The sequence below is a fragment of the Ceratosolen solmsi genome, unplaced genomic scaffold (assembly GCF_000503995.2).
Source record: "Ceratosolen solmsi marchali unplaced genomic scaffold, CerSol_1.0 scaffold1, whole genome shotgun sequence".
In the NCBI taxonomy this organism is placed as follows: Eukaryota; Metazoa; Arthropoda; class Insecta; order Hymenoptera; family Agaonidae; genus Ceratosolen; species Ceratosolen solmsi.
In genome coordinates, this window is record NW_011948415.1 from 10484234 (window position 1) to 10490963 (window position 6730).

The following is a 6730-nucleotide window of genomic DNA, read 5'->3' on the forward strand; positions in this document are numbered from 1 at the left end:
CCTCCCCCTCCCCCCGCCACTAGTCGCCCACCCCTTTTTTTCATCGTCATTGATTTATTAAACGTCGCGAGATTATAAATATTGCAAATAACGATATTTGCCGATGCAATAGTAGATGAATTAGCTTGGCGTTCCGTTTGCGTAGCACGGGAAAAGGAAATTGTCCTAAATTAATATTATAAGCGAAGATTCGCGCCAATGAAACGGATAAGTTGTGTGCGTTCCACGACACGGTTTACAATTTGTTGACACTACGGAAAGTAGCACGTTACTTTACACCGAACTTCAGCCATTCCTTTGCGCATACTTTCAATATGAAATATTATCCCCATAATATTTTCCTCATTCTTAGTTCCAATCGGAACTTCTTTTCTTTTTTAACCTATCGCCAAGTAAAATTGCCTTTCACGCGCCGGAGGTGGTAGTATGGAAATGATATATTCCGATTCCATGGCAACCGATTTCGTAATGGCTGTTTCACAAACAAAAATATTAACCCGTCGTGGCTGCTTGAGCTTTTGAACGAGCAACAAAATACGACACACCGACTCTTGAATTAGAATTAAATTGAGAATTATATGCAATTAAGCGTGACAATCGAGCGCCATTCAAAATGCAGTTATAAAAGAGAGAAGGAAGTCGCAATCGTTACATTTCATACAATTTAGCCGTCATATCATTACACGCTTGCATACAATGACGAAACGAGGAATATTTTTGTCGGGACGTAAATACTATATACTATATACTATTATGGCTGTTAAGCTCGTTCGATCAATCGAGGCATATAAAAACAACCAATCATAACCTTAAGAGCCGAATGATGACGAAGACGACGACGACGACGACGACGACGACGACGACGACGATGGTGGTGATAAAGCGCGGACGAAACATTTGCCGATCCGCTCGCAATCCCGATCCTTGTAATAAAAACATTCATGCGCTAAGTGTATTAAGTATGTTTGTAACTGATTAAAGGCAGATGAAGAGAAATCGTGTGTCCCATTGGAATGTGCGGTACGTACGTACCGCAGGACACGATCGAATGAAAACTCGTTTGACCAAGAGTTTCAAGATGTATTTTTCCTCACGATTTCTCTCTCCGAAGAGTCGATTGAATCTCATTTTACATGTTGCTTAAAGCGTAAAAGATCCGCAGGCCCATTCGTCTAATTAAAATCCCTGATCGATTCCTAGAGAAGCGTTGCGGGTGCTTTACAAAATTTTCCATAATTAAATCGCGTTTGTTGGTAACTACATAATTCGAGGCACGGTCCGACCACCCACATCGTAGTATGGCAAATGCAAAAGCAAAAGCAAAAGCAAAAGAAAAAACAATAGAAAGAAAAATGAAAGAATGAAGAAAAAAAAAAGAGCAAAGAATCTCGCTTATCCGCGCGAGCGAATGTCTATTTCATAGGTAAGGAAATGGTTGTTGGGCGAGCCAAGGCAAAGAACTCGGAGGAGCAGAGTCAATGAGTCCTGAAAGAATGTAAGTGCCTACGGCTTTTAATGTCCGTTATTTTATTATTATATCATTGCCGCGTTGTTAGAGTTTGTGCGAGAGGCCGATTTTCCCGATCTCTTCTGACTTTTATTATAAAAGTTCCTTGTGCCATCGTCAAATGAATTATGAGTGGCGGTCTGGCACCGTTGGCACGGGGAAGGGGGAATAGAGCTTTGCTAGATCGTCGTGCCGCTCTGCTCATTTATGTTTTTGTTGTCGATTTTTTTTTTTTTTTTTAAACTTCTTCCCCGCACTTTGGCTTGGTGCATTTAATTTTTATCTACGGTCCCTTTACTCTGCCTCGGGCGAATGCATAAAATACAAACAAAAAAAGAAAGAAAAAAAAATTACCTATCGCTCAGCCGGCTTTTATGCGCGCGCGCGCGCATAATAAAATTACGCAAAAGTTTTGCGTTCCAGCCCCGCTGCCAGGACATGGTTTATTATGGGAGCGGGAAGCAATGAAATACAAGCTTTTAGTACGATAGGCAAATAAGTGTTCACCGTTGTTGTCTATACGCGTATCGATGAAACATCAAAGATAGGATATCAATGTAGAAATGGAGAATAAAGGAAGGGATCTGATATCGAGTTCACAATAGATTGCGAGCATCGGCTTAACGGAATATATTTTTCCTTTCTCCAGCCACAACGAATTTTGTGAAATTTGATTTTTTTTTTCTTTGTCAAAGGCTTTCCGAACCCACCGCTTTATCTACAAGATTTAATTGATTTTACAAGTATAGAGTGGAGTTCGTTTGCGGGCACATGCATGCATGCGCGTACCACATAATTATGCCGAGACTCGACTGCTTATCCGTATCTCGTGAATATATATTTTGTTTTTGAAGATTAAAATGCTATCGGCATTATCGTGACATACACACTCGAAAAATATTCGTATAAAAATTAGCGACAAAGCTACTAATAAATAGTAAATGCCTGACGTCACGACGTTTTCAGAGATACTATTAGCGAAGCATTAAATTCTATACTATTTGCGTGAGACAATTCGTTCTTTATTAAACAAAATAGTTCATGCCTTTTCTTTCTTTCGATTAATAAATACCATTTTATATAAGTTTATAGATAAGATAATGGATATGAGTGTAGCCAGTACAAGCTTTTAATCTTATACGTTAAATGAAAAAAAGTTTACTATTTATAACTTGCATGATGAATATACAATATTTAAACACACACACACACACACAAAACGTTGAGATTTTAATTATTGTAAAAGAGAAAATGAAAATTCGCCTTCAAATATTTATAGATATTTTATTTTGTAAATATATTTTTTAAGTACTATTTTATTAAGGAAAATTGTACGGCTTACGTTTTTTTTTTTTTTAATATAGTTTTATATAATTATACACTATTTTTATGAGCATATTTTATTTAAATTCATAAAATATTTATATATACTAAGATTATTCGAGAGGTTAATGATTTTCTTAAAATTTCAAAATAGCTTTTAATGTCAAAATTAAATGTATCTCTGATATATTAATCTTTTCTTATTTAAGTTTCAAAAAATTTAACGTTGATTGAACGGTATTTCTCTATTTATCTCGTCATAAATTTATCGATTCCTTAGTCTGTGCAACTGAACGATCGATAATTTATTTTTGTTCGCATAACTATTGGATCCTTCCAGACAAACTTTTTTCTTACAATTTACCCCTGCAACAATGAACGGGTATGAGCTTGATTGCAAAGATAAATAACAATGTTAATTTGCAAAAAAAAAAAAGAGAAAAAAGGAATCAATCATTTATTGATAATGGTAAATGGTTTTACATTACAAGTACTCTTATTGACCTCCATACCAGAAACGACAAATAAAAAATTGTTCTACCTGCTGTTGCGGTAATTTTTTACGAAACCACACTAGCTTTAAGATAAAAATGTACAAGAATATTATAGTAAAAAATTACGACTTATCGATGCATATATATGTGTGTGGTATTTTTTGAGCAATTATTGTGTTAAAACGAAATTGATCATATATTTACGGTAAAAGTTAATGCGCAGTATAATAGTAAATATTCCATTATTAACGACAGCACTGAATAATAAATTCCTAAAAATGTCTGGAATTTCACGATTACCGTTCATTCAAATGATAATTTTAATTACGAAATTCACGTCGTAAAGCGTATATATTCATTATTTCTTATTCATTGTAAAATAGCATTTGTTCCAAGAGTCGTTCGATATTAATATTTTATATAATGAAAAATATATTGGTACCGAAAATGGCTAGGGATATGCTCGGTACGGTTGAGTAGCGACGAAATAGGTAAAAGAATAGAAAGTCTGCTTTTTTCGTTGTAAATGGTTCAAACGTCCGTAGTACATAAGAAGTGATCTAATAACCAAGTTTTTAATCTAAAAACGCTAGTTAAGCGCCTAAGTTTAAAGCTACATATTGATAAAGCGTATATTATAGCTTATGATTTTACGACAAATCCCTAATCGATTACATCTAAACGAGTTACTTATGTGCCGGCTAAATGTCTCGATTTCATAATTACAGAAAGAAAAAGTAATTTGCACAATAGTGTCAAATTAAGTTTCCGCGAATAGGCTAATGATGATTTCAGTTGTCCCGCCATAATCCGGACAATTTTATTAGGATTTAATGCTATTAAACAGAAAATAAATCATATATTTGGCTCGTCGAAAAAGTTCATTTGTCCCGCGATAGCAGACATTTTCATTCGAGTAAGCGTCCCGCAATTAGTCCTTGAGCACATAAAATTCGAGCCAAATATTTATAAAAATTCATAAAAGATAATTGAAAGATTAAGGCGCGTGCGAGGCTCTCGTTATCGATGTAAAGCACAGCTTTTAATGGGCCGCCCTCGTTCGTATTGCAAATCGAACCTCTCGGCAAGATATGCAAATTTATCGAGGCGCATCGATAACTAGGAGTCCTCGAGTTATTGTAGTCGTACGACGAAGCACTTTCAAAGTAGCATAAATGCTCGGGCATATTGGCATGCGAACTTTTCGAATTACGTTTGCGCATAATAACGGCCATAACGGCATTACTCGAACGTTCGTGAAATATTTCGAGCGGCTTGTTGAATATCCCTCGCTTACGAATGCCCGCGAATGCCAATTTGCTACGCAAAGCCGAACCTCCTCGTGTTTGTAGGTAAGATGGTTCGCGCGAATTTGGCATCGGCTGTTGGCGGCTACCGAGAGCCACTGGGAAGAATTTCTTTCCCGCGCGTTACGTATTATGCGCCTCGGAGCTCGGCACATACAAATCACCTGAAATAATCTCGTTGGACGAGACGAGCCGCGCGAAACTTATCCCGCAATCGTAAATGGAGCGATAGGAGAATGTGGATGAGGATGAGGATGATGATGAGGATGAGGTTGAGGAGGAGGGGAGGGAGATGGTGGAGAAGGAGCAGTGTGCGAAAGGGGATTAGCGATTTGTTGAGGAGCCGCGGCGGCAGCGTCCACGCACCGACAACAAGAAGAAAGAGACTCCACGGCGGAAAGAGATAAGAAATGGCTGCATAAATAGACAGGAAGCGGCTGGCGGGAGATGGAGGGAGAGCTGGCGGAAGAGGGCGAGTGCGGTATGGTATGTGTGCGAGGACGTAGGGGGTGGGGGAGTAGGGTCGACGGCAGTGGTCGACTCTCATTGGGATACGCATTGCCACGGGAATCCGTGAGAATCTCCCATCGGCACAAATTTTCCCTCCCCGTCCCCCGTCCGCCGGCCCAGGCGTTCCTCGCGTTCACTCGCTCTGCGCTCCGGATTTGATTTGTCTCCCGCGAGATGCGGCACGACGCGTGCGGAACGAGTCTTCGCTGGACTTTTTGCTCGTCGACTCGCCGTCGCCTTTATGGTTTTTCTGCATTGGCGTTTTCTCGTCTTTGCCACGGACTTTGAGCGGCGTTGCGTATGCAACCATCCGGGCGCTCCTATTTCTAATTTATGAAAATTTTTATATGAGACGAAAGATCATAAAGGTATTTTCATAATTTACGAATGGAAATAGAATGTGAAAGCTAAGCGTTACAGATTGAGTAGTATTACTCAAACTTACACTTCTTGGCTATTATATAAATTTTAAAGGTGTACAACTTGCTTGGCATTACGTACGAGAATCGGTATTATGCATTAAAAGAAAAGCATTTCAAATTTTTCTCCTTCGTCACCCGCGCGCTGACAAGTTTCCCCTCCTTATATTTTATCGCTTTAAATCATTAACGATAAATTGGTCTTGATCGGATAAACGTCGTAGCGAGAAAGTATCGTTCGATCTAAATTTCCTTTCCTTTCCATAGCTGTCATTCACTGCGGTTATTCACTTGCTCAGTTAATTACAACAATGGCATCGTCTGAGATTATTAAACGTTCGATTATATTGTTTAAGCGCGAATTTTAACATTGTTAAAAAACTTTCCAAATAGCTATGGTTGTTGATGTGACAATTGCGAGCTTAGAGATAAGATTGTCGATTCGTCGTCATTCGTTGATGCAAATAAATCGACATCGCCATTTTCAAGACAAATATGCGACAAATGATTCTATTAATCGTTATTACGTTATTACATTATATTAATATTTATTTTTAGGCGCAATTATTATTGTTAAAATATGTAAAAGTGGTATATTTATATATCTATTGATTATCGATTTTATCCATAATCGTACCAGAATGAAAATGAATAAAAATACGATCTATCTTTATCGATCTTTAACAAATACGCCTAATATTGATTTTAACAAAGGATAAAAGATTTTAAGCTAAGCATTAAAATGCAATAGACTTTTACAATTAATTTTAACGTTAATCTTTTACGCTTGATAACATTGATCAAGTAAATTATTAACAATTTATTCTTTTTTAATCGAAGGAAATTATTATGCGTATTCAGATTAGCTTACAGAATGAAAGACACGACACGAGTGGTGAAAATTATAAGATAATTATTCGGTGTATTATCGTCATTGTCGAGAATTATATCAAATAGTTCACGTGAACTTGTGACGTTTATCAATTCGTTAAATTGTGCAAATACCAAATCCTATTAAAGAATTCAATTATTTCACTTTCTCGTCTTTTTTTTTTTATCTTTTTTTTGTTTGTTTTTATTTTTATATTTCTCTACTAATAATTTGTCCGAGCGAAATTTGAACGGAAATGTCAATCCTGTAAACGAAGCAGTGGTCCCCCCCCCCCCCAA

At 37.2% G+C, this 6730-nt stretch overlaps 1 protein-coding gene across 1 annotated transcript in view; it reads left to right on the top strand.

Annotated features, from left to right (window-relative positions):
- Nucleotides 1–6730, top strand: part of bif (protein phosphatase 1-binding protein bifocal) — a 17457-nt gene that overhangs the window by 3474 nt on the left and 7253 nt on the right. The gene's annotated exons all lie outside the window — the stretch shown is intronic.